The sequence below is a fragment of the Fukomys damarensis genome, unplaced genomic scaffold, assembly GCF_012274545.1.
Source record: "Fukomys damarensis isolate Sample0158 unplaced genomic scaffold, DMR_v1.0_HiC HiC_scaffold_15, whole genome shotgun sequence".
NCBI classification, from domain to species: domain Eukaryota; kingdom Metazoa; phylum Chordata; class Mammalia; order Rodentia; family Bathyergidae; genus Fukomys; species Fukomys damarensis.
Genome location: NW_022900927.1, coordinates 12,772,999 through 12,800,945, shown reverse-complemented (window position 1 = coordinate 12,800,945; position 27,947 = coordinate 12,772,999). Strand labels below are relative to the sequence as shown.

General features: G+C 36.3%; 1 protein-coding gene and 1 pseudogene across 1 annotated transcript in view; one reads left to right on the top strand and one right to left on the bottom strand.

Annotated features, from left to right (window-relative positions):
• Pdzrn4 (PDZ domain containing ring finger 4) overlaps nucleotides 1-27,947 on the top strand; it is a 391,359-nt gene that overhangs the window by 210,541 nt on the left and 152,871 nt on the right. The gene's annotated exons all lie outside the window — the stretch shown is intronic.
• On the bottom strand, nucleotides 22,830-22,942 carry LOC117286231 (annotated as a pseudogene).

Here is a 27,947-nt window from a genome sequence, read left to right as displayed (position 1 = left end):
TAAAATGCTCATTTTTGGATTGGATCTTTAAATTTGGGAGGTCTGATTTTTTTTAAGTTCTTTATATATTCTAGATAGTAGACCTTTGTATGAGGAACAGCTGGTGAAAACAGTTTTCCACATTTTGGATTGTATGTTCACGACTTTTGGTGGTTTCTCTTGCTGTGCAGAAATTCTAATAAGAGATCCCATTTGTTGATTGTTTTTGCTAGTTCATGTGGAGCTGAGTTTTTTTTCCTCACTGAGTTTATTGGTACATTTTAGTTATACAGTGCAGTTACATTCATTATTGGGATCTTGTACCTCTACATGACAGGTCTTGGTTCTTATTTTTTCCCATTGTCCCTGCCCTCCCTTCACCCCTCCTCCCCTCCCCATTTACAGCCACTTCATTTCCATTTTTTCATTTTCCCATATTTTTTCCTCTTCCCTTATTAGCTTTCCCCTCCCCTTCCCACTTTCCCTACACCTTTAGCCCCTTTCTTTCTATTTCACATAGCAACTGAGTTTTTATTCATAAAGTCTTTTCCTATGCCAGTATCTTCAAGATTTCTACCTCACCTCTCTTTCAGCTAGTTTTGTATTTTTGTTTTAATATTTAGCTCTTTAATCCATTTCAATTTTAGTCTAGTGCATAATGAGAGCTATAGATCTAGTTTTAGTCTTTGACAAGGAGAAATTCAATTTTTCCAGCACCATTTGTTAAAGAGGCTATCCTTCTTCCAGTGAGGCGGTTTGGCTCCTTTGTCTGAAATGAGGTGGCTAAGTGTGTCATTAGTTTTTTTTAATTGCGTTTATCGGTACATTTTAGGAATACAGTAGTTACATTCATTGTTGGATTTTGTACCTTTATATGACAGGTCTTGGTTCTCATTTTTTCCCCTTGTCCCTGCCTTCCCTTCACCCTTGTTATTAGTCTCAAAGGAACGTGAGTACAATTTATAGCTTCCCTATTACTGTTATGTTGTTCTATTCTTGTTTTTGTTCTTTCACTTTGTCTTTCCTTCTTGTATTCAACAGTTTCATAGAGTTTGCATGAACTTCCTGTGTCCTCTGGCTTCACTTGAAACCTTCTCCTTTCCTTTGACCTATCTATTCCTCTCCTCAAGTCTTTCTAGTTCCCTATCCTGAAGGGTGAAGTTGCTATAATGAAGATTTATTCACTATAAACACATTTTGGGCTGGTCCCCCATTTAGATTTAATTCAGATGGTTAAAGGTGATAGATTAATAACTACCACAAATTGTCAATTTCTAAGCTTTTGAGGCTATTTTGTTGCTGATTATATTACTTGTGCTAAAGGGTTGTGATTGATTTAATCAGTTTTCCTGCCTGATATTATGAAAATGAGAGTGGCTCTGGGTCATTAGAGACTCAAAACCTAAAGTGCAGCTATATTTGGAAGATCAAAGTACTAACCCAAGAATTAAAACAAGGACAGCACCAACAACAAAAATAAAAATGAGAACACACTTAATCAAGTCACAAATACAGACTTACAGCTCACCAATAACAAATTCTATGGGAAACAAGGTGGAAAAGTTTGATAATCATCCACAGGGACACCCTGAACTCATATCACAGCAAGTAACAAAACAGATCAATCAGGCCCTATACAAATTCAAAACAGAAGTAATTTCCCAGATAACTACAGGGATGGTGCCCCCAATGAAAGATATGATTAGAGACTGTAGAAGAGAAACAGACAAAAAGAAAAAAGATGTGTTCAGGACCTTTACAGAAGCCATGAATGCCAGGCATAGGAAAGAAATGGAAATCATGAATGCACAATATAGGAAAGAAGTGAAATCCATGAAACAGATTCAAATAAATGTCCAGGAGATGAAAAAAAACTATTGAGATTATACACAATAGATGGGCCCAACCTAAAGACAAAATATCAGATATAAGAGACAGAATGGCAGTAGTAAAGGACCATGAGAAATCAATCCAACAGCTCCACGATGATGCAAAGAAGAATAACATAAGACTGATGGAAATCCATGAAGTAGCAGGAGAATGTACAAAAGATATTAAAAAAAAAAACCTGTTCATAGAATTAATGACAAAAACTTGCCAAACAGAGCAAAAGGATTTGACATACAGAAAAGTAAGGCTTACAGGATGCCAACTAGCCATGATTAAAAAAAAAAAATCTACATCTAGATATATGATCCCGAATACCCAACAGAAGAACAAAATACTACAAGCAGTTAGAGAAAAGAAACAAATCACATACAAAGGTAAGCCCATCAGAATCATAGTAGACTTCAACACAAACCCTCAAGTCAAGGAGAGCCTGGAGTGAGGTATTTCAAGTCCTAAAAGAAAGCAACCTCCAACTTAGACTGATGTATTCTGCAAAACTCTCTTTCAAAATGGATGAGGAAGTAAGATACTTCCATGACAAAGAACACCTGAGAAACTTCATGAATACCAAACCAGCCCTCCAAACAATTCTAAACAATATTGTAGACAAAGACAATGAAGGTCACAACAGCATGAGGCCCAACAGAGCAAATTAGACAAGGCAAGAAACTAAAGGGAGAAGGGGGAAAATTTTAAAAAGCCAACAACAGGACAATAACATGACAATATTAAATTAATACATATCATTTATAACCATCAATGTTAATGGCCTCAATTCACCAATCAAAAGAAATATACTGGCATAATGGATTAAGAAGCAAAATGTTATGTATAATATGTTGTATACAAGAAACACAACTAGTTCAAAAAGAGACTCATAGACTGAAATGAATGGAAAAAAGTTCACCATGCAACAGCAGTCCAGAAAAAAACAGTGGTAGCTATCTTATTCACAGACAAAATATATTGCAAACCAAAACTAATTAAGAGAGACAAAGAAGGCCACTACATCCTTGTAAAAGGAATATTCTAACAGGAAAGGAAGACAATCATAAATATATATGCAACAAATATTAATGCCCCCAACTATACAAAATATTACGGGACATTAAAAACCAAATAAGCACTAATATGATTGTAGTGGGGGACCTAAATACTCCACTGTCACAACTAGTCAGATCATTAAGAGAAAAAAATCAACAACAGAATAGTACAACTGAACCACCCTACAAAATCTGTATATATGTTCTTTTTGGTTGCACAAGGATCGTTCTCCAAAAATAGACTGCATACTAGCTCATAGAACATGATTAAATAAATGCAAAGGAATAGAAGTTATCCCATGTAGATTATCAGACCACAGCACAATTTAGCTGGAGAACAATAGCATAAGAAACTGCAAGAATTTCACCATCACATGGAAATTGAACAACGTTCACCTGAACAATCATTGGATTACAGAAGAAATTAGTTTTTACAAATAAATTATAATGCCAATACAACATACAGGAATCTATGGGACACAATTAAAGCAGTTCTACATCAAAAATTCATAGCAGTGAATGCCCACACTAGGAAAACAGAGAGCTCAAATAATCTATTGATGAATCTTTTTTTTCAAATGTTTATTGGTGCATTTAAACTAACCAATACAGTTAGTTACATTTATCATTGGGATCTCGTATCTATCTTTCTATGGTATATCTTAGTTCTTGTTTTTTCCCATCCTGTCCTCCCTTCACCCCCTTCAACCTTCACTATTTACAAAGAATTCATTTCCTTTTTTTTCCTTTTTTCTGTTTTTCTTTTCCCTTATTTCCTTTGCCCTCCCCTTCCCAATTCTCCTTTAGCCATTTTTTTCTTATTTCATCCTACCATTTATACCATTTCAACCTAGTTACACTTTTAATTTTTCACCCGAGAAAATCTATTTAGTATTTACTCAATTGTGTCCTATTTAATTCACTTGAGTGTAGCCTCAATGTGCATCTATTTAGCGATGTGTTTCTACTTTCTCATTCTTTATGGCTGAGCAGTACTCCATTTTATAGAAAACCACATGTTCTTTATCCAGTCTCCAGTTGATAGGCATTTGGGTTGTTTCAAAGCTCTAGCTATTGTGCCACTATGAACCTGGGTGAATGTATGTCCCTGTGGTATGATTCTTTTAAGTCTTTTGGAAAGATACCCAGCAGAGGCATAGCTGGTTAAAATGGAACCTCTAATCCTAGTTCTTTGAGGTATCTTCATATTGATTTCCACAGTGGTTGCACCAGTCTTCCCTCCCACCAACAATGGAGAAAAGTTCCTTTCTCCCTAAAGCCCCACCAGCATTTGTTTTTGGTTGATTTCTTGATAGCACCCATTCTTTCTGAGGTAAGGTAAAATTTCAGTGTTGTTTTTATCTCCATCTATTGAATGACAGGTGATGTTGAACATTTTTTTCATATATTTATTTGCTGCTTTTATTTCTTTGTCTGAGAAATATATGTGCATTTCAGATGCATATGTTTGCAATGGGTCTTTGTATTGGGGGGGTCTGAATTTTTTTCTTCTTTATATATTCTAGATATTAGTCCTTTTTTCTGAGGAGTAACTGGTAAAAAATTTTTCCCACGTTGTAGGTTGTCTCTTAGTTCCATTGGTGATTTGTCTTGCACTGAAAAAAACTTTTCAATACAATGAGATCCCAGTTGTTTATTCTTTGTGCAAGTTGTCATGTTGCTGAGGCTTTGTTCACAAAGTCTTCTCCTATGCCAGTGTCTTCGAGAGTTCTACCTAATTTACATTTCAATAAGTTTAGTGTTTCTGTTTTTATATTTAGCTCTTTAACCCACGTGGATTTTAGTTTAGTGCATGGTGAAAGATAGGGATCTAGTTTTAATCTTTGGCAGGATGAAAGCCATTTTTTCTAACACTATTTATTAAAGAGGCTGGTTGGCTGCTTTGTAAAGGATGAGATAGCTAAGTATGTCAGTTGTTATTTCTGCATCTTCTAATCTATTCCATTGATCTTTGGCTGTGTTTCTTTGCCAGTACCATGCTGTTTTTGTCATAGTGGCTTTGTAGTATAGTTTCAAATTGGCGATTGTGTTATCTGCTGTCATGTCTCTGTTGGCTAGAATTGTTTTTGCTGTTCTAGATCTCCTCTGGTTCCAAATGAGTTTTTGGATTGTATTCTCAAGTCTGTGAAATATACTATTGGGTATTCAATAGGGATTTCATTAAATCTGTATAGAAGTTTTGGAAGTATGTCCATTTTCACTATGTTAGTTCTTCCTACCCAGGAGCAAGGGCTGCCTTTCTATATTCTTACATCCTCTTCTATCCCTTTTTCCAGAGTGCTGTAACTTTCAGTGTAGAGCTCTTCTGTGTCCTTCATTAGATTGATTCGTACATGTTTCATTTTTTTGGATGTTACTGTGAAAGGAATTGTTTCCCTAATTTCTTTCTCAGTGAGTCTGTTATTTGTGTACAAGAAGGCTATTGATTTTTGAGTGTTGACTTTGTATCCCACTACTCTATTGAATCTGTCAATTTAATCTAGCAGTCTTTTGGTAGAGTTTTTTGGATCTTCTATGTAGAGTATCATATCAGCGCATAGTGACAGTTTAACTTCTTCCTTTCCTATCTTTATTCCTTTTATTTCTTTCTCTTCTCTAATTGCTGTGGCTCATGTTTTAGAACTATATTGAATAGGAACAGTGACAGTGGACATCCTTGGCTTATTCCTGATTTTAGCATTAAGGTTTTTAGTGTTTGACCATTTAGAATGCTATTGATTGTTGTTTTTTGATAGGCTTTATCAGGTTGAGATGAAGACCATCTATTCCAATTTTCTGCAGGTTTTTTAAACACAAATGGGTGTTTAATTTTGTCAAATGCTTTTTCTGCATCTATTGAGATGATCACATGATTTTTGTCCTTACTTCTGTTAATATAGTTATTATATGTACTGGTTTGTGTATGATGAACCATCCTTGCATTCCCGGAATAAATCTGCCTTGGTCAGGGTATATGGTCTTCTTGATGACCCTCTTTATTCTGTTTGGCAGTATCTTATTAAGGATTTTTACATTTATGTTCATTAGGGAGATTGGCCTGTAGTTCTCATTTTTGGTTGAGTCCTTCCTTGGTTTTGGAATCAAAGTAATACTTGCTTCCAGGAATGAATTTGGAAGTATTGTTTCCCTCTCAATTTCACCGAAGAGTTTAAAGAATAGTGGCAATAGTTCTTCTCTAAATGTCTTATAGAATTCAGTAGTGAAGCTGTCAGGGTCTGAACTTTTCTTTATTGGTAATGTTTTAATTACATTTTCAATTTTACTGACTGTAATGGGGTGTTTAGACTTTTTATATCTTCTTCCTCCAATGTTGGAAGTTCATATGTGACTAGGAATCTGCCCATTTCTTCCGTATTTTCCATTTTATTAGAGTATAGGTTCTTGAATAAAGTATTGATGATCCTCTGGATTTCTGCTGGATCTGCTATGACTTCACCTTTTTTCATTCCTATTTGTATGAATTGAAGCTTATTATTTTCTTTTTATGACAAGGTTGGCTAAGTGTTTATCAATTTAATTTATTCTATTGAAAAAGTAACTCTTTGATTCATTGTTTTTATCTTTCTATTTGTCTCCATTGCATTATTTTCTGCTCTGTTATTTATAATTTCCCACCTTGTATGAGCTTTTGGTTTGTCTTGCTCTTGTTTTTGTAGAAACTTAAGGTTAAGCATTAGGTTGTTTATTTAAGCTTGCTCTGTTTTCCTATTATGGGCATTTACTGCTATAAATTTCTGTCATACAACTGCTTTCATTGTGTCTCATAGATTCCTATATGTTGTATTGTCATTAACATTTAATTATATAAAATGTCTAATTTATTCTTTAATTTCCTCTGTGTCTCAATGGTTGTTCAGCAGGGTATTATTTAATTTCCATGTGATTGTGAAGTTCTTGCAATTTTTTATGCTTTGTACCTCCAGTTTAGTTGCACTATGGTCTGATAATAGATGGAGGATAACTTCAATTCCTTGGCACTTACTTAAGCATATTCTTTGAGTTAGTGTGTGGTCTATTCTGAAGAAGGACTGTTTTGGAGAATGTATACTCTGATTTTGTAGAGTGGAACATTCTGTAGACATCTACTACATCCATTAGGTGGTTATGTTTTTTTTTTTTTTTTTTTTTTTTTTTTTTTTTTTTTTTTTTGGTCTAGATGATCTATTTGTGTCAGTGGTGTATTTAGGTCCCCAACTACAATTGCATTAGTGCTTATTTCATTTTCACATCTGTTAATATTTGTTTGGCATAGCTGTGGGCATTAGTATTTGATGCATATATATTAGTGATTGTTATTTTTTTCTTCTTGTATTGTTCCCTTTACAAGGATGTAGTGGCCTTCTTTGTCTCTCTTAATTAGTTTTGGATTGAAATCTATTCTGTCTGCAAATAAGATAGTTACCCCTGCTTTTTTTCTGGTCTCCTGTCAATTGGAGAAGTGTTTTCTATCCTTTTACTCTCAGTCTATGAATTTCTTTATGAAATAATTGGGTTTCTTGTATATAGCATATTGTTGTATTTTGTTTCTTAATCCATTCTGCCAGCCTGTTTCTTTTCATTGGTGTATTGAGGCCATTAACATTGATGGTTCTAACTGATACAAATGGCTTTTCATTGTCATATTATTTTCCTGTTGTTGGTTCTTTTATTTTATTGCTTTTTTTTTTTTTCATTCTCTCCCTTTAATTGCCTTCCCTGGTGTATTTGCTCTGTTGGCCCTTATGGACTGTGGCCTTCATTTTCTCTTTCCTGGAAATTGTTTAGAAGTGTTTGGCATGTCAGTTTGGTGTTCATGAAATTTGGACTGTGGACTTCATTTTCAATTTCCTGGAAATTGTTTAGAAGTGTTTGGCATGTCAGTTTGGTGTTCATGAAATTTCTCAGGTTTTCCTTGTCATGGAAGTATCTTGTTTGCCCATACATTTTGAAAGATAGTTTTGCAGGATACAACAGTGTAGGTTGGAGGTTGTTTTCTTTAAGGACTTAAAATATCTCACTCTAGGCTCTCCTTGACTTGAGGTTTTGTGTTGAAAATTCTGTGATTCTGATGGGCTTTCCTTTGTATGTGATTTGCTTCTTTTCTCTAACTGCTTGTAGTAATTTGTTCTTCTGTTGGGTTTGGGGGGGTCTTGATTATTATAAATCTAGGTGTAGTTTTTTTTATCATGGCTGGTTGGCATCCTATAAGCCTCAGTTATTTGTATGTCAAATCCTTTTTATCTGTGTGGGAAGTTTTTTATCATTAATTCTGTGAACAGGTTTTTTTTTTAATGTCTTTTGTACATTCTCCTGCTACTTCATGGATTCCCATCAGTCTTATGTTATTCTTCTTTGTATCATCTAATAGTTGTGGGATTGATTTCTCATGGTCCCTTACTGTTTTTAAAAGATGTCTCTCTTCATGGTCACTGACTCCAATCCTGTCTTCTATATCTGAAATTATATCTTCACATTCATTCCTCTTGCTGAGTATTTTTTTCTGTAAAGTTTGTAATCTCTTTGATATGTGTTTAAATCTGTTTCATGGATTCCATTTCTTTCCTATGCTGGCATTCATGGTTTCCATCATGGTTCTAAACTCATTTTTTTAAAACCTGTTTCTGTTCTAGTCTCTAATCTTGTCTTTCATTCTTCTCACCATCTCTATGGTTATCTGGGAAATTATTTCTGTTTTGAATTTTCTAGAGCCTCATTTATCTTTTTTTTTTTTTTTAACTTCCTGTGCTTTCAGTTCAGGATGTCCTGATGGTTGAGTGTCAGACTTTTCCACCTCATTTCCACCAGAGTTTACCTTTGATGAGATGAAATTCTGTGTTCGTGTCTTGTTTAAATGCCTTCTCATTTCTATTTTTGTCCTTGGTACTGTAAATTTAATTGCTGGGTTAATGCTTCAATCTTCCAGATATCATTGATCTTTACATTTTGTGGCACTAATATTTCTGAAGTGAACTCATTTTCATTATAACAGGGAGGACAGCTGATCAATCACAACACCTTTACCCATGTGATACAATCAGCAATAAAATAGCATCAAGCACAGTTTACAAAATGACACTTTGTCATAGTTACTAGCACCTTTAAACATGTGAATGAAATAAAAATTGAGGACCATCCCAAAATATGTTTATAGTGTATGAGCACTTCAGTATAGCAACTTTACTCTTTAGGATGGGGATTTAGAAGGAGTTGAGGAGAGAGGGATAGATAGGGTAGAGAAAAGTTAGAAGTGAGATCAGGAAGATCACACAAATTCTAGGGATCAGTTGAAGAGAAGAGAAGAGAAGATAGCACAAAATATTATCAAGTACAGAACAAACTAACAGCAATAGGGAGGGTAGGGACTTACCACTTTCTTTTAAAATGAATGGCAGTTGAGAGAAGGAAATAGAGAAGAAAGGGAAAAGAAAGAATAAACTTGAGTGAGGGTAGGAATAGGAATGAAAGGGAGACTAATGGAGATCAATGTAGGGGAGAGTGAGAGAAAGAAAAGATAAGAAAAAATTTTAAAAGGAAAAACATTGAGAAAAGAAAAAGATCGATAAAAATGTAAATGATTAAAGATAAGTGAACAGTGTTACTTTAAAAATAAAAAATACAAATATAAATAGGCTCCTTCAGTATGCTTCTGTTGAAACAACAGATAGCATGGGCAGGAGTATGCAGGTCAAAGCTAATTAGTCTGAGTGAGTCAGCAACTGTCCCCTGAGGTTCAAGCTGATTTTTGGCCACAACACCCAAGTTGAGATCTCTGTCCTCCTGCCATGCTGAACTCTGCAATTTTTTACTGCAGGTTCCAGCTCTCTTTCCCCTAAAGTTAGAGCCAGTTCTGAAGTGAGGTGCTGGTCCCTCTGCCTTATCAACTATGGTGGTGTGGTGTGCTTTTATCACAGATATTCTTCACTTTTCCAGTGGGCTTCAATTTTCATGTAGGTGCCTCAGAGAGGCATTCATTCTCTTGTTAATGGGGAGGGGATGAACACTGGTGTATTGGTGCCCACACAGCCAGGTTCCTCAGTAGCTCTAGGTCAAAGGGGATTGCTGACAGGAGAATCAAGAGTGGTGGTCAGGCTCTTCTGTGGGGCCAGATCCAAAAGGTCATGCCTATTGGAGGGTTGGGAGCAGTGGCCAGGCTCCTCTGTTGCACTGGTTTGAAGAGCCTAATGGTAAATCTTAAGCTCCTAGAAAAAGAAGAGCAAGAAAAACTGAAAGCTCATACAAGGAAGGAGATTACAAAGATCAGAGCAAAAATCAATGTAGTGGAGTCACAGAGAACATTACAACAAAATCAATATATCAAAGAGATGTTTTTTTGAAAGAATGAATAAAATAAATAAACCTTTGGCCAACCATGTCAAAAAAAAAAAAGGAAAGAAAAGACTCAGATTCATGCAATTAGGCACTAAAAAGGTGAAGTCACAACAGATCCAGCAGAAATCCAGAGAATCATCAATACCTTATTCAAGAACCTTTAATAAAATGGAAAACACAGAAAATATGCATTGATTTCTTCATACTTATGAATTACCACAGGTGAATGAAGAAGATAAAAAAAATTGTAGACACCTCAATTACAGTCAGTGAAATTTAAAATGTAATTTAAAATTTACCAACAAATAAAAGCCCAGGTCTAAATGGCTTCACTACTGAATCCTACAAGACATTTAGAGAAGAGCTATTGTCACTATTCTTTAAACTCTTCAATGAAACTGAGAGGGAAACAATACTTCCAAATTCATTCCTGGAAGCAAGTATTACTTTGATTCCAAAACCAAGGAAGGGCTCCACCAAAAATGAGGACTACAGGCCAATCTCCCTAATGAACATAAATGCAAAAATCCTCAATAAGATACTGGCAAACAAAGAGGGTCATCAAGAAGATTATATACCCTGACCATGGCAGATTTATTCCAGGAATGCAAGGATGGTTCAACATATGCAAATCAATAAATGTCATACACTATATTAACAGAAGGACAAAAATCATGTGATCATCTCAATAAATGTAGAAAAAGCATTTGACAAAATTGAACACCCATTTGTGATAAAAACCCTGCAGAAAATTGAAATAGATGGTCTTTATCTCAACCTGATGAAAGCTATCTATCAAAAACATCAATAGCATTCTAAATGGTCAAAAACTAAAAACCTTAAAGCTAAAATCAGGAATAAGCCAAGGATGTCCACTGTCACTGTTCCTATTCAGTATAGTTCTAGAAACATGAGCCACAGAAATTAGAGAAGAGAAAGAAATAAAAGGAATAAAGATAGGAAAGGAAGAAGTTAAACTGTCACTATGTGCTAATGATATGATACTCTACATAGAAGATCCAAAAAACTCTACCAAAAGACTTCTAGATTTAACTGACAGATACAGCAGAGTAGCTGCATACAAGTTCAACATTCAAAAATCAGTAGCCTTCTTGTACACAAATAACAGACTCACTGAGAAAGAAATTAGGGAAATAATTCCTTTCATAATAGCATACCAAAAAAATGAAGTATCTAGGACTCAGTCTATCAAAGGAAGCAAAAGATCTCTACAATGAAAACTACAGCACTCTGGAATGATAGAAGAGGATATAAGAAAATGGGAAGCTATCCCTTGCTCTTGGGCAGGAAGAACCAACATAGTAAACATGACCATACTTCCAAAACTGCTATACAGATTCAATGTAATCCCAGTTGAAATCCCACAGTATATTTCACAGAATTAAAGAATACAGTCAAAAAATTCATTTCAAACCAGAAGAGACCTAGAATAGCAAAAGCAAATCAAGGCAACAGAGACATGACATGACAGGGGATATCATAATCCCCAACTTGAAACTATATGACAAAGCCACTGTGATGAAAAGAGCATGGTACTGGCAAAGAAAAAGACCTGAGTATCAGTGGAATACGTTGGAAGATAGAAACACAACTCCAGATGTACTCAGCTACCTCATATTTGACAAAGGAGTCAACCATCTTCAGTGGGGGAAAGATAGCCTCTTCAATGAATTGTTGGAAAAACTGGATTTCAGCATGCCGAAGATTAAAACTAGATCCCTATCTTTCATCATGCACTAAGCTAAAATCTACGCGGATTAAAAGATCTAAATATTTAAACAGAAACACTAAAGAATAAGTTAGATAGAGCTCTCAAAGACATTGCTGAATGATAAGTTAGGTAGAGCTCTCACAGACATTGGCATAGGAAAAGACTTTATGAACAAATCTTCAGTAGCATGGGAACTAGCACAAAAAATCAACTGGGATCTCATCTTATTAAAAAGTTTCTACACTGCAAGAGAGACTACCACAGAGATAAGAGACAGCCTACAGTGTGGGAAAATATTTTTACCACCTGCTCCTCAGACAAAGGACTATTATCTAAAATATATATATATTTTTTTTTAAAAAAAATAGGGCCCCCAAATTTAAAGACCTGATTCAAAAATGGGCATCCAGCTGGGTGTCATGGCGCACACGTATAATTCCAGTAATCGGGAGGCTGAGAAAGGAGGATTGCTGTGAGTTTGAGACCAACCTGGGCTACAAAGTGAATTCCAGGTCAGTCTCAAGTACATAGGGAGACCCTGTCTCAAAAAAACAAAAAAAGAAAAAAAAATGGGCATCTAAAATGAACATAAATTTCTCAGACAAAGAAATAAAAGCAACAAATATATGAAAAAATGTTCCATGTCACTGGTCATTTGAGAGGTGCAGATGAGAACAATGCTGAGATCCCACCTCACCCCAAAAAGAATGGCTGTTAGAAAGAAATCAACCAATAAGAAATGCTGGAGTTTGTGGGGAGAAAGGAACCCCTCTCTATTATTGGTGGGAGTGCAGACTGGTGCAATCACTGTGGAAATCAATATGGAGATACCTGAGACAACTAGAATTAGAGGTTTCATTTCACCCAGCCATCCCTCTGCTGGGTATCTTCCCAAAAGAATTAAAAGAACCATACAACAGATACACACACACACACACACACACACACACACCCATGGTTATAGTGGCACAGTTTTTAATAGCTAAAACTTGGAAATAGCCCAATTGCCCATCAGTTGGAGACTGGATAAAGATATGGTTTTTCTATAAAATGGAATGCTACTCAGCTATAAAGAATGAGAAAGTAGAATCATTCATATGAAAATTGATGCATATTGAGACCATACCCTTAAGCGAAATAAATAGGACATACATGTATGAATACTGTATAGTTTCTCTGGTGTGAAAAAGTAAAAGTATAAATAAGATCCAAATTGTATACCTGATAATGTGAAATAGGAACAAAAAGGCTAACGGTGTAGGGGAAGTGGGAAGGGTAGGAGAAAAGAAATAAGGCAAAAGAAAAAATATGAGAAAAGGGAAAAATGGAAATAAGGTGTTTGTAAATAAGTAGGGAAAGGTGGAGGGCATGAAGGGGTGCACTGGCATGGGAACAAAAAGAACCAAGATCTGTCCTGTAAAGGTACAAGATCCCAATGATGAATGTAGCTGTACTGTATACCTAAAATGTACCAATAAACTCAATGAAAAAAAATTTGTCTTCTGATGGTTTTAAAGATCAATAGTTTGAAGTTCATGTGTCAGCTTAGTGTGTTCTCCCTGGCATCCTAGAAGAGGATCTTTCTCTGTTCTTTCCAGCTTGGATACACCTGATGTTCCTTAGCTCATAGAAGCATAAACCTCGACCTTTGATCTGTCTATGCAGCTCTCTCTCCCTGCATCTGTCTTCACATGGCTGTCTTCTCATACAGACCCCTGTTGGTTTAGGAGATCACCTAGCTCCTGCGTCACCTCTTCTTGACTGTTTCCATCTGCAATAACCTTCTTTCCAAATAAGGTCCCTGGTATGGGACTTCAATATATATATAAAATTTGTAATGAAGAGACAATTTAACCCATAACAGCTTATTCACTTATATCTTAATTGTGTACTTTAAGAAAAGTAGATCTTTCAAATCTAAATGATAGGGGCCAGGGATTTAGCTCAATGGTTTCACCGCCTTTCTCACAGGTGCAAGGACCCAAGTTTGATACCTGGTACACCCCCCACCAAAAAATCTAAATGACACATATGATATTTCACATAACAATTTCAAACACTCTGTTTATTTTTTGTTGGACGTGGTTTTGTCTTGTCTTCTTTAGTGTTTTTAATTAAAAATCCTATTCACAAATACTTCCTAAAAGTTCCTGATACTGTCATATGCTTAAAATATACATATAATAGTTACAGGGTTAAAGATAGCTGTTCCGAATTTTACATGATAATTCATTCTTAAATGCACACTGGAATTTTCTAATGCATAGAATTCTTCATGATAGCAGTGCTATAATTAGCATATCTGTTGTTACACTATTTTACTGTTGAGCTTTACGGTATGGTTCTGGTACAGCCTTACGGAAAAATGCTAAAATGTGATGTCATAGCCATAATGAATGACAGACATTTCCTTAGCACCAATAGTGTGGGAAGGCAGCTTCTGTTCACCTCATGTGGGAGGAAGAGTACTGTATGGGGATGTAAAGGAAGGGTTGGCTTAATTTGGAGTACCTTCTGGCTTAATGACTGAGTTTTAAAACTCAGCCTTAATTTCCTTATGTTTAGAAATGAAAAGGGTGTCATCAGGATGAAATAGCATGAGGAAATGCCTTTTGCTATTGTTGGAAACATGACAGCACACTGGGAATGGTCATATACAATTGGAAATTCGATCACTGCCAATGCCTGTAAAGTAAGAACGAACAAAACTCATGTTAGCCTCCACTCTAAGTGTAGCTGTTTTATTTGTCGCTCTAGTTGCCGTGTCTAACCCCAATTCCTCCTCTTTCTATTTAAGAAAGAAAAAGTAAACAGGAACTAGAAAGATGACAGTCCAATGTGCCATTGTAGATATACACTCCCTTCCCTCATGTTTCTGTCCTTAGTCATGGGCCAGAGCAGTAAACCTTGAAGCTCTCATTGAGAAATAACTTTGATTATGCTGGCTTCTTTCACTGTGCAAAACAACAACAACAAAAAATCTATCAATGTGTTTAATGGGTACCTATCAGCAAAAGCATGGACATTGCACCTTGAATTTGACTTTTAACATGTTAGCTTGGAGGATACACAAATTCTGGTGTATTTTATCCTACTGGGTTATTGCTTTTTTGCATGCTACTTAGTTGAAGCAAGAATGCTGTATCTAGTAAGACATCCTCCCTTTCTTCTCCAATTAATTTTACTTTTTAATGTGATCAGCAACCTTTTATCCCCAGTAGGTATAGCTAATAGTTAATATGCTTGTTAAGAAGACATAAAGACGTTAAGAAGAAAAGTTCAAAACTAGTGTCAGATTCAAATTATATAATTGACCATGTGAAATAGGAAGAAAAGGGCTAAAGGTGTAGGGGAAGTGGGAAGGGTAGGGGAAAGGAAATAAGGGAAAAGAAAATGTATTAGAAAATGAAAAAATGGAAACAAAGTCTTTGTAAATACGGAAAGGTGGAGGGGTTGAAGGGAAGGCAGGGGTATGGGGAAAAATGAGAACCAAGATCTCTCATGTAAAGGTACAAGATCCAAATGATATATGTAACTGTACTGTATACTTAAAAAGTACCAATAAACTCAATGAGAAAAAAGAAAAACTAGCATCAAAGGCCCAAGATCTCATGTTTCGCCCAGTATCTAAATGGTATACATTTCTGTATGATCTTATATAAGACAAGCTGTCTGGATCAGTGTCTCTAGTTGTAAAATAAGGAGATGACACTGCATCAACTTTAAATATTATTTATACAGTATAGGTCCTTTCCCTGATGGTTTGATATTTCATAGAGGTGTTTCTCCCTCGTGTGTGTGTGTAATTTCACATGTAATGTAGCACTCACAGACTTCAGTGAGCCACATGCATGGGAACATCTCCCACCGTCCCCAGTCACTCTGTAGTCCAAGCACCTGCTTCATGTCTAGCCACCTCCATTTTATCTCTACTGGAAAGAATTAGGAGGGAAAGAAATGAGATAAAAAATGATCAGAGAGTATGATTTAAAGCAATCATTTAGTGAAGTCTGGGAGCTGCCATATGCCGGTCACTGCACTTATAACTCACTGGTTAGAAACTTGGCCACACCTGAGAAAGAGTTTTCCTTTTGTATAACCAGTGTGAACCCTTTACTTTGTGTACCAGTTAAAAATGGGAAATTGTGCTATACAATATGCACAATAACTAGAAGCATCCTTCATAAGAATGGATTCATACATGCATATATACTGGGTAAACAGAGAGGGGAGACAGTAACTACCCATAACTCCAGGGAAACCAAGACCAACCGCTTTTAAGAAAGGAAATGTAATCGGAAAATGCAAGACTTATCTGTCAGTTATGTGTGTGTAATAGAATGACTGAATCTTGATTTAAACTCAAAGTATTATGAAACAGTAATTGCTAGAAATGGAGTAAAGGAGTTAAAACCTCATTATACATTGTAGAATATCAATACTTAATATTTAAAATTTTTAAACTTTTGAACTTAGTGAAAAAGCATTAGCCAGGCCTGGTGTCTCACACCTGTAATCCCAGCACTCAGGAGGCTGAGGCAGGAGGATCACTATGAGTTCAAGACCAGCCTGGGCTATGTAGTGAGTTCCAGGTCAGTCTCAACTACATAGTGAGACCCTGTCTCAAAAACCAAAAAAAAAAAAAGAGAAAGAGCACTAATCAAAATTTTACAAAAGTAATTAAAACTATGAGACCTACCAAGATGGAAAAATACAGAAGTCTACAAAGGTGTCTAACAGACAATCTCACTGTGAGTCCCAGAAGAAGTGACACTGCAACACACTGGCATTTGCGAGTTAGCGAGATGGTTCTTTACTCAAGAGAGTAGCACAGCCAAAGGCCCTAAGGTGGCCTGGTGAGAGGCGGAACACATTTGAAGAATTGAATAAAGGCTTCTGATTGAAGGAGAGCAACATGGATTGAGGATGGAGAGACACAGCTCTAATGAGTCCAGGCCTTGCACACAGGGTAATAGATACAGATATTTAACCTTAAGACACCACGTATATGACACACACTTAAAGTAGGGATGTGGTATGATCTAGTCCTCATTTTTCCCCCAGATTGTAGACGTTGAATCCTGTGCATTACACATTCTAAGGAAGTGCTGTACCACTGGACTATGGCCTCAGCTTTTTAATTTTCTTTTTTTTAATTTTGAGATGTCTCACCAAGATGCTGTGATTAGTCTCTACCTTGTGACCTTCCCACTCCTGCCTCCTTAGTAGCTAGGATTGCATGCATGTACCACCATACCCAGCCTCTAGTTTGCATTTTACAATATACCTCCAGCTTGTATCTACTATAGAAAATTTGTTTTGAAAGGTGTCAGAAAGCCAAAACATATTAAACATGATAGTTGTTTTAACTTGGTCAAGCTAATTAAAAAATATAAATGTGGGTTGAATTGGTAAATATTTAGGAAGAAAAATTAGCCGGGCTTTTTTTTCTACATCATTTTGTAAAATTCAGTTACTGGTTTAGAACTTAATTTTTTTCTCCTGGAGTTTAGCCCTGTATACCTCCACTATTTAAATAAAACTATAATGAACAAGTTATCTTGGTCTATGTGTTGGAAAATATTGATGTCATTAAATTTCTAAAGCTAACAGCCTTTGTTGGAAGGCATTCAGCATTTTTGGTAAAGCTTAGACTTGGAGAAGTGTTGTAGTTAAGTATATCAATGTTTTCTTCTATATTTAAAGGAAGAAATTGGTTATCTTACCGTAGATAAAACATAATTATTTGGAAACAAGGAATCTTGTCCAGAAGGCACGCTTTGCCATGGCAACCTTAACACTGAGTTACAGTACATCTTTCAGTTTTACAAAGGGTAATTTATCATGCTAGGAATGTGCCGAATATGTCACATTTTACAATATGCTTATTTAGTTAGATAGCCAAGATCTTGACTCTTGAAATGGAATTATTCTAAGTTTTGTCTTATTTTCATGTTTGCAAGTATAATGTGCATATACTTTAAATTCATTTTAAATTTTAAATAGAATGAAACACACTGTCTAGAGAGCACGTGCAGAACCCAGAAGCAAAGCTGTATTGCAGTGTTCTCCTGTGACTTTCCAACTGTGTGACAAATAGAGGCCCAAACATCTCCTCTAGGATTGACAAATATTTCTTTCTTAACTAAGCCATTAAAATTTGGGGATTTAACCATAGTATAAATTGAAGAAAAACAAAGATTTGAATTAAAATGTCAGCAATTGTACAAAATCTATGTCTATCCATCTACTTTCTCTACCGCGTTACATATATGTATTGTCGTTTAAATTATGGCAACTACATTTTTATTTTAGAGATGTTATTTTTCTTTTGTTATAAATAGAATCTTTTTCTTCTTTCCAAAGACAAAGAATAGAAAAAGAGGGACTTTCTGATTAAAGCTATTTGGTCTTTTACTTTCTTCAATGTGTATTTTTTATATACAGCTAGAAATTTGAACACAGCCACAGGAGATAGCTACAGGGAATTAGTTTCTTCCCTGGGTAGATGTTTTGGTTTTATGCAGTTCAGTCTTCAAGTAGCTATAAGATGAGGTTGATTTTTTATCGTATTTTGTTTTTGTGGTCTTGGGAATCAAATCCAGGACCCTAAGTATGACCAGCATTCTCTCTACCACTGAGCTGTATTCCCAGTTACTTTTCTGTTCTTATAAATTGAAGCAAGGTGCTGTAGTTGCATACAACTGTGTATGAACTTTTCCCCAGACTCTATCATTATAAGTTTTACTTAACAGTATCCCATGTCCTGATATTTAAACTTAGTGAAGCAACATCTCACAAAAATGATTTTAAGGACATTGAAAAGTTAACTCTCTCTGGCAGCCTTATTTGACTATTTACCAAAGAGGTTATTTAACGTCTACCTATCATTTTTAGTGATGAAATTAAATTGGATGCCATAGCCTGACCAAGAATTATTTCCAAATACAATTTCTTGGAAAGAATATTGTCAGTAGTTCCTTAATTCTAGAGAAAGATACTGGTGCCTCAGTTCATCAACTTGATTCTTTCCATGATTCTGGTCACAAATCAAGTTGGACAAGAATCAAATCAAATTCAGTGTTTAGGTTCAATGTTGACCTTATGGAAATTTGATTTAGTTCTCATCCAGTTCAGTATGCCACCATAATCATGGAGAGAACTGAGTTTGTGAACCAAGATACCACTGCATAGTTTTTGGTATTTTAATATTTTTGAAATATAAAAGAGTAGTTTATAATTCATATATACCTTGAATATCATTTTCTGTCCTTCACTCCTCCAAAGTGGACATTAAATTGACCATCATTTTATAGGCAGTAGCACCCCTGGCCAGAGGAAATTTGATAAGTGCCATGATTAGCATGAACCAAACAGCAATATCCATTTTGAAGAAGAACCACTGAGAGAAACATCAACAATGCTCACAGCGTAAGAGATTTATGTATGATATTCTTCCTTAATTTGGCCATTATTTTAGTTTCACAGGTCTCCTTCAATCCATCCAGTAGTATTTACAGAGTATCTGTTGTGTGCCCGGCAGTTACCAAGATACCAAATAATGCAGAGATATGCTTTCCTCCTAAGATGCCATAGTCCAGTAGGCACCTGAGGAGAAAAGTGTTGGAATTTATGTTGACAGTGCTGTTACAAATTGATGTGGCTGTACAAAGAAAGAGATCCTTGATTCTGCTACAGAAAGAAGGGAAAACTCACAGGAATAGTAAACTGTGAATTCTCAAACAGGATGGTATTTAATGTATAGGAAATAAGGTCATCAAGAGGACAAAGAGGTGCATTCCAATGTTGTAGAAAGGCAAGACTGTAAAGTGCTGAGTGAGTTGAAGGGGGTAGAATTAAAAGTCAAGGAAACTTTGTTTAGGTCTGAAGATTTTGCTGCTTTCATGTATCGATGATATGATAAACTTAGCTAACTCCCTCATTAGTTGTGTAACACAATTCCCAATTCATTAATTTCCTAACAATTCATACCTGCAAAAGATAATAAACAGCCAGGTGTGGTGGCGCATGTCTGTAATCCCAGCCCCCGGGAGGCTGAGGCAGGAGGATCACTGTTGAGTTCGAGACCAGCCTGGGCTACATAGTGAGTTTCAGGTCAGTCTCAACTACATAGTGAGAGCTTGTCTCAAAAACAAAACAAAATAAAACACAAGATAATAAACAGTCACTATCCTTCTTATGTAATGCAAACCTTGTGTTATGACATATTTATATATTTTTATAAAAATAATGGACATTGAATATAAAGTAGATTTTATACAATTCTAATAGGGCAAATTTTTTCCTGCCTGCTGCAGCAGATTATCATTTATTTGAATTTATAGCTGACATTGACAAACAACAAAAGTACATTGATATTGCATGTATTCACTTTTTAAATAGAAACATGCTTTAAAATCTAATTGAAAAACTTGAAAACATTGCTCTCATTCTATGGAACATTAATTGAAAGTAGAATGTCATCCTAAATGAATCATTGGTATCATTTCTGCTGGTATATTATCTGGAAGAAAGAGGCTGTGATATGCGTTTTCAGACACTAACAAAAACATTCCAGTTTGCATCAAACTGAGAAAGTAATCGGAACTGTTACATATCAATACCAACTTTAAAAACTGTCCGTAAGGAATTTCATATCTAGTTCTTTAAAAAATCTAACTTTTAAAACATCGTGTATCACGTTTCATGCAAATCCAGAAGCCGGCTCCATCTCTATAAGGATTCGCGGCTTGCCCTATTTTTAATGGTTAAACCAGAGATTCTGTGAGAGTCACTATATTTTGCCTGTGGCTACTTTTCTGCTGTGAAATTTCATAGTTGGCTGTTATGTAGAGCAAAGCAATTTCACTGCAGCCCTCCTCTGAGGACAGCTCTGATATATGAAGGAAGTGTTGATCTATTGCTGTTTCCCTGAGCAGATGCGGCAGCACTGAGGGGTTAAGGGCTTGGCTGGAGAAGAATTTTTGGATGACTAGTGTAGGGTGCAGGTGTCAGTGGGGGGTGACTGCTGTCTCAGATCAGCATGGAGCTGAAAACCCACAGCCTGAGAATCAGTCAAGTGTGACAAATCTCCTCTTGCAATTTGGTGGGATACCCTGCTTAGCTTCTTGTAGCCGCCAGAAGAAAAGCAGGTTTCAGACTAAAGCTATGTAACCCCATTCAAAGATAAAGCAGGATTTTCCTATGCTAATTTGTAGTATTCTCCATGCAAAATAAAAATAAAACAAATCCTTTATTAAATGGACTTTACTCAGAACTCTGTATCGGGAGCCCTTCTTCTCTCCTTGTCTTCATCTGTTTCTTATCTGGTAGTTGACTTTATGATTCTTTTCTCCCACAATATATGATGGCTTCCATTAGAGATCCCAGAAAACTGTGCTTGGACGACCATGTACCTGCTGCCCAACTTGTGGTTTCGTGCTCTCTAATCCTGTTAAGTACTTGTAAAATAGCGTAACAGCTGGTGCAGTCTGCATTCGGTGCGTCAGTGTGCTATGCTGGGACTTAGGATCCACAGACAATGAGCTGGGTCAGCTTAGAACAGACCTAAGCACTCCTCCGACAGCTGGTCCAGTAACTATACACCAGCCAATCTTGAGAGAGAGAGACTCATTGAATAACATTAATTTTCTTTTCTAGCAGACGGTAAGGTAACTGAAGCCAAGTTGATTGTGCTTCTTTGGGAGTTTTACTTAATGATCTTCTGGAAAGCAGGTGCATTGGCAAGGCGTTATTAAGCTTCTAAAAACCCACCTAGCATTATAAAGTAAACCTTTGCTGCTGGGAGTGCTTTATAGGAACGGGGTGCATTAGTATTAGATCATTACAGAGCATTTTGCTGAGTACTGCAGAATTAATGGCACATTTATGGCTGGCTCTTAATGACTGTCGAGAAGAGTTTATATCTGTTGAAATTGTAATTTTAAATCAAACTATCTGGCTGTCTAATCCAGCATATGCAGAGTCCTTCTTGGTAATATCGGTGCTTCTCTTGAATCCATCAAGCCATTGGCTCATGACTTGGACCCTTCATGATTTTGCGTATTTTTGTTGTAAGTTTTATCAGGGCAAAAGCCAAACAAGTCACCACTTCCAGAAAAAGCAGTTTTCTTGTCCCTATGGAAATTTTGTTTTTGTCAGCATAGAAGTACTTCAATTACTGTTATTTGTTGAGTGCCTAATTATTTTAAAATAATTTTTTATTGTTTTAAGAAGTTACAGAAAACTGTAACTTTGCTTTCTGCATTACTGAATGTAAAGACACCTACTGCGAACTCAGTTAAATCTCCCTCCCCTCCCCACACTTACAACTGGCCACCTCTTTATTTATCGTGGTCTTCTGCCTGAGGGAAAACCACCCTGCTCTAGTCAGGACATGTTGCCTCTGCCGTACCATTTATCCCATTCAGTCTTACTACCTCTAAATCTTTATTCCATCTTCCTTTGCCATCTTCAATCTCTCACTTATTTTTAAACAAGTAAACAAAGCAAACCTTTCTTTCATCTTGCTATGGACAACAAAATCATTTTAGCTCCCTCTTTCCACTGCAACTCTAATCCATTCTCTCTACTTCATCCCCTGGCCCATTCCTCATTCGGTTTTGTGTAGCCCATTCTGCCATGCTTCAAACAGTGCTCACAGCGAAATGACTGGGGCAGTCCAATTCATAAAGCTACCACCCCTGACACTGCTCGCTTACTTGGAATTATCAGCCTCGCTTGACTTCACTGAGAAGGTCTTCCTTTTGGGAACTACGACTTGATTTGCATCTGGTCCCTTGATTCTTGGCCACTCTTTTTCAGTTGTCTTTACCTAAGGATAGCCAGGGGCCCAGTTCTTGAGATACATACCAAAGACGTGTACCGAATTCACTGCCTTAGTTTTAATTAGCAATAATCAGGCCTCAGATAAACCTCATTGGCTATGATACTGCCACTGCGCAAAGCTCACTGCCTTAGTTTTAAACAGGCGCTTGTGATCTTCCGATCCATATCATTGTCTTTGACGTCTCTCCTCGGAACTTCAACTCCATGAAGCACATCTTTGTTCTGAGAAGAGCCTCACACTTATCCTACCCAACTCTAATATGCTTGCATCCTTTCCACAGTCACTCTTTCTTCTGACTTCCTTAGTTTTATCAATGACATAGCCTTTACTCAGATATCCGGCATCGCAAATGCACCCACCATTGTTTTCTCCTATCCCTTGCCAGTTGGCAACCTCTTGCTCCTACTTCTACAGCATTTCTTTCATTTATCCCATGTACCTCTTCTTTCTAGTTCCTTTGTTCAAGACCACTCACATAGTATTGAGAAGTGTTCATTGTTAGCACTGTTATAAGATGCCTGTTAGTTCTTTCCACCTAAATAATCTTGAGAAACTAAAATAAGTCAAATGCCTGTACTCTATCCCACTTCATCCCTCACTATGCAAACAACAAATACAGACCCTCAAGACTCATCCCCTATCTGCCAAGGGGTTTCAACCACTTCACCCCAACCCCTTAAATTACAGGCCAGTCCTTTAGCATCCTTGTGCATTCCTAATTCTTCCTTTTTTCTTCACTATTACTTCATGATTTTTCTTCATCTCCCCCATCTCTGCCTGCTGAATACACCCTACTGTGTGCTATTTTTTCTGAGCAACAGTCAAAAATTATGAAGCATAGAACACATGTATCACATATTTATAAGTAAATGATAGATGAAATCAGTCTCTCAAGCAGCTAATATCCCTCGGTGATTAGTATACTCTATCTTTACAAAGAATTCTGTTTTCATGATTTATTTATTTAATTATTTAAGGGTAGCAGAATACCCATGTGTATCAATAAATACTTGTTGAGTAAATAAATGAATTTAACTGATTGTTTTTAATTAGAGTCTCTTGGCTCATTACCTTGGTATTTCTTGGGACTAACAGTTACCAGTTTTGCTCTTCTCTGTAATTTTGTTCTCACCGAGTTTTATACCGTTCTGCATATTATACCTATGGAAACAATGAAATGAGCTTATCAGTAAAGGAAAGAAAGAAATGTCAACATGATACACCTCACTTTTCAATGGTAGTTAATATTAGAAATCTGAATCTGTTGTCTCAGGACAGAAATTATAAAATATACACTCAGCCATGGGAGCTACCTATTAGAGGTATCAATCAAACCATCATGCATTTCACTGACCTTTCATTGGTTAGCATTATTATAATAAATTTCTACAAAGGTACAAGATCCCACTGATAAATGTAACTGTGTTATTTGCTTCGAATGTACCAATACACTTAATGAAAAAAAATAAATTTCTACCAAGAAGCTATCAGAAGTCATATCAGTTTCCCTCATATTCTAAATATATAGCGTATGCATGTAATGTACACGTCATTCTTCACATGTGTGGGTGTGTATGCACAATGGAAATAAATGTCTTCTGTCAATGTAAAATTAGTCCAAGACAATTACTACAAAATTATGCCACATTCTTATTATCTGTTGTCTTCCTGCCTTTTACATAATATATGGATTCTAGTTTTACTAAGTTTTTCTCTCCTATTTTTCTTTGTTCAATGATTCATCTTTCTTAATTAAATATTGGCAATTTTCTATCCATTTTTCTCACCAGTATTTAAAGTTCAATAAGTCTTCAAGTTTCCTTATACTAGATCAGTTTTCCTAAAATTTTTTTGAATCTGTGCAGTTCCATACCTGTGACCTTTTATACACCATCTTGTATTTTTAACAAACACACCACTATAAAAATTTTACCTAAATTCTATTAATTCTGTGCTCCCAAATCTTTCCCCAAAGCAGAAGTTTTTAGTTTACCTTAACAGTGGATTTCTACCTCCACAGTGGTTAAAAATTAATAGGAATTTAATATCCTTAGCTTTTGAGGTTTTGAACAAGCTAGTAATTGTAATCCTTTCAAATCACTTTGAGAGCGATGAGACTCTTGGGATCCCTGGTAGGAAAAGGTGGTTTATATGAGGGACAGTTACTTCAGGTAATCAATCCTATCAATAACGTCAAGAAGCAGAAACTATTAACTCCAACCCACAAAGAGAAAGACTCGGAAAATTCAGCATGGTTTTGTTGCTCAAATTGTGTGGCTGGAAAATTAAACCCATGATTTTCATTCTGATGCCAGTGTTGTTCAGTTACTCTGTCTTGAGAATGTCTTCATGATCTGGACATGTGTGCTCTCTAAACCACCCTGAAAGCTGCCCATTCTGTGTCTGGTTTTCTGAAGGCCATTTTCTTCTTTATGTAAAATTAGTTAATCACTTCATTATAATCAGTTTAACATACTTAGGCTAAATTTTTTTGCTATCAAGTTGCTTTCTTAACCTTGTTAAAATGCAAAGCTCCCTTGAGAGTCTGTATTTCCGAAGCAGACATGGACTTTGCTCCACTCCAAAGAATTGCTAACTTGGTATGCTCACACCATGAATATACTTAATTTGCTTATATAAAACTGTACTAACCTTGGATTTTTTCTCTCTTCTTTCCAAAAGAATATTACTTACCTGTATGTTTAAAGAAATTATCTGATGAATATCTGGATGGCTTACAGGGAAACTCAGCAATTTTCATATTGGCTTTTCTAAATATTTATGAAATTGCACGAGGTAATATTGCTGTATCTTTACACAGATTGTTAAAGTGGTTCCTAAAAGTCATGATGGCTTCTTACCGAGTCATGATGAGCTGAGTTTTTTTTCAGGCTAACTATAACTTCTTTAAATAGGGGAACTTGGAAGTGTTCTTTGTGTCTCAGACATGCGAAGATGTCGGGGGTCTCTAAGGGAGAGGGACTTACTAAGAAATGAAAGACACCAAATAGCGAGGCACGGGGGTCAAAGCTTCCTTCATTCACACCCTGCATAGTGAGCTGCTTTGTGTCACTAGTCACAGGCGATGTTAATCATTACAGAAGGTAAAATACTACAGAGGTTATACATAGCAATAGTAAATTTTGTTTCTGGAGCCAAGCTATGGCAAGCGTACGTCTGAATAAACATACGGCGACATTCTTTGCTTATCTACAAGGAGCAGGGAGCACCTGCGACTATGCACATCCAGGAGATCACCTTTGATCTCTTGGTCAGGCCTTCCCAACAACCCCGTGAGTACACACACAGGTAACCCAGCGGTCCCTGCAGCAAGACAATTCCATCACTAAGTTATCCGAGAATAGTAACCACATTCTTAGTGGTTTCGTGAAGTAAGGGTGCATAGTGTGTCAGAGATCAAGGTGGTCTCCACCATGGAGCTCCATTACCTCAGTGCCATTTGCTGGCTGGCACATGACGGGTGGACAGAGAGACTGTGAGCAGATCTTAGAGCCCAGGTCAGATGGTCTTGACTAGCACTTCTGCCCCTGTTCTGCTGACAAGAGCTTGCCATTATCAACCCACCTAGACATGAACATCTTGGAAAATATAGTTGTCTGGGACTAGGAAAGGAAAATAGGTCAGTTAATATATCACACAAACCCTTTCACAATTAGGAAGATTGTGTAGATCAAAACTGCTCATCACATATAATTTAAAAGTATTTTCAGTAACGTGCTTTTTACTCATTTAAAAGGAAAAAAAAGAAAATGGTCTATTTTAAATAAATCCTAATACTTAGCATGCATATATCTACATTGCTTTATTTTTAATACTGAACACATTAAATTTATCAAAAATGAAAACCATAAAATCACTTTTCTGGAAGTAAAGTCAGCTTGCTAATTTGAATAAGCGAGAAGGTAAGCCAAGAGCTGATCCTTGTGTATGAGAAGAAATGGAAGTAGAGTTAAGGCCTAGGAAGAAAACTCAGTTCCACCTACATACTAGGGCAAAGAAAATTCAAATTTGTCCACCTAGGAAAGAATCTGCTGGCCCAGGAGCCACTGAACTTTTGTTTTTCAAGTAATTTTCTGTTCTATTTTACAGAGTATTTCTGCTGTGTAGAATTTTCATAGCAATGCAGGAATGGGTTTTAATCATAAGTGTGTTTCTGTCCAAGCATCTATGAGAACAAGAAACCATGTCTAAGAACTACTGTCTCCCACATTTTGAAATAAGGTCAGAAAAAGTCATCCAAATTCACGTGTGGGTCATGAGATTCACTTTTCATTTGACTTGGACAAATGGAAGACATTCATCAGGAGCTAAGCAAATACCATGTAATTGATCTAATCCAGCCAATAGCAGTTACGGATTTTTAATGAGTCTTCTGTAACTTACTAATACCTCTCAAAATACAGTAGATTTTATATTAATAAGAGCATTTCCCCAATGCACCACAGTTTATCAAGTAAAAGTCTAAATCTCTTCACTTTTAAACTTTTTCTTTAATTAGTATATGTTTGTAGTACATAATGATTATATTCTTCATGGGGTAATGGGACATAACACATGCTAATACATACAGTTCTTTTTCCAGTACCTGTAGACATCGAGTTGTGTCTTCCTGGAGTTTAGTTGATTATGACTGAAATCTGTTTCACAAGGAGCAGTAAGTGATGATGATACAGCACTTACAGTTTTGAATTAGTGAAGCATAAAATATCAGAGCAGTGGCCATAGTGTCTTGAAAAGTATGGTTTTAGGTTGGAATTCTAAAAATTTGTTGTATAATTTCTTTTTAATCCATCTGAGATAGACTTAGAAGTCCAGTGACAAGTCCGGTAGGAAAGATTCAAACACACCCAAGATGAGTTAATTCCTGATACCACTAAATGTTTATGGAATTCTCCTTAATTCTCTCTCACCAATGCCTGGAATTTGGGTCAGTCACCATCCTGGTAGTGACTAATATATTCTTAATCCTGATCCAGAAGCTAAATTTCAGATGGTCCACAGGTCTAGTAAGAATCTGGCCATCTGACTGGGCACACTGGCAGATGCCTGTAGTAGCAGAACTTGGAAGCCTGAAGCAGAAGGATCACAAGTTCCTGGTCAGCTT